Source organism: Mesoplodon bidens (assembly GCF_964165515.1).
Source record: "Mesoplodon bidens genome assembly, contig: HAP1_SCAFFOLD_1051, whole genome shotgun sequence".
In the NCBI taxonomy this organism is placed as follows: domain Eukaryota; kingdom Metazoa; phylum Chordata; class Mammalia; order Artiodactyla; family Ziphiidae; genus Mesoplodon; species Mesoplodon bidens.
In genome coordinates, this window is record NW_027671664.1 from 58,215 (window position 1) to 62,692 (window position 4,478).

The following is a 4,478-nucleotide window of genomic DNA, read 5'->3' on the forward strand; positions in this document are numbered from 1 at the left end:
AGCATGCTTCATATATTTTTCTAGACCAACCAGAAAAGTGTTCAGAGTATCATCCAATGCATGTTTCACCATTTTAATTCACAGGAAGCTGTGGTCAAAGGTCCTGTTGAAACGAAAATATCAGCCTTATTTTCAGCCTCCCATAATCTATCAGGCCAATGAGGCCATCGAAGAAGTGATCAATAACAGACATAGCTGTATTTAAAATCAAGTTCTGAATCAGTAAACGTATGGGCCACTTAAAGTAGAGGAATGTCTCAAGCAAAATCATCACACATTGTGATCACACAGGTAAAAATTCCTTTGGAAATCAAGAACAGATTGTGAGGGAAGGCGAGAAACAATGGTCCTATGAGAATTTACCCAAACCAGGTCCTTTATTACCTCAAAGAACCCATCTCATTTTATGTCTGATTAGGTCAATGTAAATTATGTTGCTATGAATTAACTGCAAAGAAAATCATTACTAAAGGAGACTAAAGACTTTCCTATTACCAGAACAGAATGCTTCAACTGAAGGGTATCTTAACACCATGCTTCTGAGAGCAAAGCTAATTTCCTTTGATTTACCCAATGACTCCTGCGCCACTGATAATATTGTGGGTTTTTTGTTTTATATATTATTGTTGCTCGAGACTTTCTTTTCTTAGATAAAGATGATTTAAAGGGCCCCAAAAGGCTTAAAGTGGAAAGTCAAGTCACATTTCATTTTGTTTTATAATTAGGCATTCAAAAACCAAACAGTTCTAATTAAAATTGAGGAAATAAATGCAAAAATTGTCAAACTCATCATTGCAACTATCGTTTACTTATTTCATTGTCTAAATTAGTTCCATTAAAACTTGGTCATCTCAGGGGATTATAAATAAACACTAAGTTATATGTTTATGTTTTACAAGGTCATAGCTCTGGCTCCATCTCAAAACATTTGGACATCATCCATTTACCAATTTGCAAACTGCTGTATAGTAATTCAGTAGGCATTTGAGTTTTTTTTAAGAGTTTTTAACTTTAAAACTCTAACCATGGGCTTCCCTGGTGGCGCAGTGGTTGAGAGCCTGCCTGCCAATGCAGGGGACACGGGTTCGTGCCCCGGACAGGGAGGATCCCACATGCCGCGGAGAGGCTCGGCCCGCAAGCCATGGCCTCTGAGCCTGCGTGTCCGGAGCCTGTGCTCCGCAACGGGAGAGGCCACAACTGTGAGAGGCCCACGTACCCCAAAAAAAAAAAAAAAAAAAAAAAAAAAAAAACCTCTAACCATGGCTAATTTGAGTGCACGCATCTAACTGTGAAAACAACTCCAATAAAGATGTAAAAAAAAAAAAAAAAAAAAGTCACATAAATTTCTACCAGGCAAGGAATGTATGGGTTACTCCAATTTTTATATCACCATCAGTATTTCATATCATTCATTAATATTCACTAATCTGGTGAAGAGATGATTTAATTTGCAATTCTGGATCAACACTGAAGTTAACATTTTCGATAAACATATGGGAAAATGCACATAACCTCTATCTCCTACCATATACAAAAAATCAATCCCAGAGGAATATAGATCAGAATGTAGAGGTGTAATAATAAACCTTCTATTAGACAATGTAAGGAAACATTTTCATGGCCTTGGGCTAGGCAAAGCGTTCTTTAAAAGGAAACAATTGAATTAATGGTAAAGAAATTATTGATTGATTACTAAGTTAAAATTAAGAATTCATGTTGATCAAAAAAATTAAAAACTGAAAATGCAAGCCACAAAATGGAAGGAGATATTTGCAGCAAATTTAGCTGACAGAAGACTTTTATTTGGACTATATAAAGAATTAGTCTAAAATAATAAGGAAAAGGCAGATGCCTTGATAGAAAAGAAAGGACATGAAAATCAAATAGAGATTTCTTTTGCAAGCTATCCAAATGCCTAATAAATATATGAAAATGCTAAACTTCATTAGTCAGTCATCAGGGAAATGCAAATTAATACAATGGTGAGCTACTCCTATAAGTTCACCAGAAAGGCTAAATTAAAAAGAACAATGCAAGATATTCCTGAGATGTGGGACAGTCAGAAACCTTATGCATTGCTACTGAGAGTAGATATTTACAAAACCACTTTAGAAGACTATGCAGTTATCCAATTAATTTAAACATACACATCTGTGATCCAGCAATTCACTCTTAGATTTATGCAAAATAGAAGTGTTTATGTAAAAAACAACAAATGATATAGTATATATGTATTATATAATATATATATTCATTTTACATTATTTTCATAGTACTTTATATTATTTTTAATAGCCCAAAGTAGCAAACAATACAAATGTCCATCAACACTAATGTGAATAAATGAATGGGATTATTAATAAAATACTACAGCCATGCACAAGAAAATAGACTTCAAAAACATAAATTGGAGCAAAAACAGGCACAAAAAATGCATATTTTATTATTTGAATTATATAAATTTCAAAAATAGATATATTATGGTGGGTTAAAAGTCAGAGCAATGTTTACTTTGGGGAATAAGTAAAAAGCTCATAAGTTAACGGGGGCATGAGATTTGATTTTAAGTTTCTGGGAATATTCTATTTCTTGACCTGGTGGTATTTACATGGTTATGCTCTGTGTGTAAAAGTGTATTTAACTGTATACTCATGATTCATGCACTTTTTCTTTATGTAAATTATATTTCAATGATATATTTGAAAATTACAAATGCTGTCTAGGTAGATGGTTTTAAGAATATATCTTAAATTTTCAGAGAGCAATTGTATGTAAGTCCAATTTTTTTTTAAAGACAATTTTTTCTAGCCTCTTAAATTGTTTTGTGTCCTGGACCATGAGAAATATCAGTTTTACATTTTATAGACAGTTCATTAGAAATTACTATGTGCACTATAAGTGAATGAGAAGTGTAGAACATCATTGTATTTGTGAAATACCACCTGGTGGCTAGCCCTATAGGCATCTCACATGACACAATCATATTTTATATTTTGGGAAGGATACAGAAGAGCTCAAATAGATAACAGAAATGGTTTCCCAATGAATACCTGACTGACTGAATCCATTAATCTGTCCCAGAATGTGGTTTTGAATATCACATTAAGTTGTAAGTTATTACTCCTATAAAACTATTTATAAGTTGCTAGAACACCAAAACTACTGGTGAGTAACAGATCAGGATGTAATAATTTACTTACAAATTTAAAAAATATTTTCTGTGCTATCATGCCTGCTGATACAGCATCTTCCATCTTAGCAAATTGTTTGGTAAAACATCTTCTAAGGATCTGAAATAAATTCTAAATATCATTGAAAAAAACGGCAAAATAGAATTGAGCCAGGAAATTGCCCTTCAAAAAGAAAGATCAGGGGGCTTCCCTGGTGGCGCAGTGGTTGCGAGTCCGCCTGCCGATGCAGGGGACACGGGTTCATGCCCCGGTCCGGGAAGATCCCACATGCCGCGGAGCGGCTGGGCCCGTGAGCCATGGCCGCTGAGCCTGCGCGTCCGGAGCCTGTGCTCCGCAACGGGAGAGGCCACAACAATGAGAGGTCACCGTACCGCAAAAAAAAAAAAAAAAAAAAAAGAAAGATCAGATTTAACGTTAGGATACTTAAAGTTCTTGTTAAATGTTAAAGCAGTCATTATCATATAACTCTGGATGCAATATGAAATGTAGGTAATAATTACCTGGTCACTGAATAATGCCATAGGCCTTGTATGAGTAGCAGCAGGAAAGCAAGGGGATGGGCCTGAGGTCAGTGTGTCACTTACCAGCTGTGTTGCCTTGAGACCATTTAGCCTATCAAAAAAAAAAAAAAGGAATAATATTGAACTCTAAGGTGTTTGATAAACATGCTTTAGAATTGTTCCTTTCTTTCTCTATGGCACTGTCACAAACAGGTAAAAATCTACGTGGCTTGATTAAAGATGTCTAATAAATGTTTTTGAAATGTTCCTACATTTTTATTAACTAATAGTTTAAAATATGGTTATGTGTTTGATCCTTGAGTTATAATCAGAAATGCTCTTTTTTATCTCTGGTTACTCCAATGACATGTATTATTCTGTGCAAATAATACATGTTCCACACAAATGACACATTTTATTTTATTTTTTTACTTCCCCAATTTTCTTATTATTACTTTGGTTTAAGGGTATGTTGTCCAAATATATCTCCCTGCATAAATGATCATTTTTATGATCCAATTATTGTTCCCAAATATGATAACTGGTTTCAAATTTATTCATCCATAGAGACTTATTTTTACTACAAGTACATTAATCAGTATAATGAATGCAGGTGAGCAAAACTGTAAATATGCTAAAGAAAATGCGAGGAAAATGCATAATTAATTATCTTATTATACAGTTTTAACTATTTTATCTTTTTTATGTATTAACGAAGAATAACAATGAATGGAAAACCTCCTGGAAGGAAATATGAATTTCACTATATTTATTCCTTCAGTAAAAC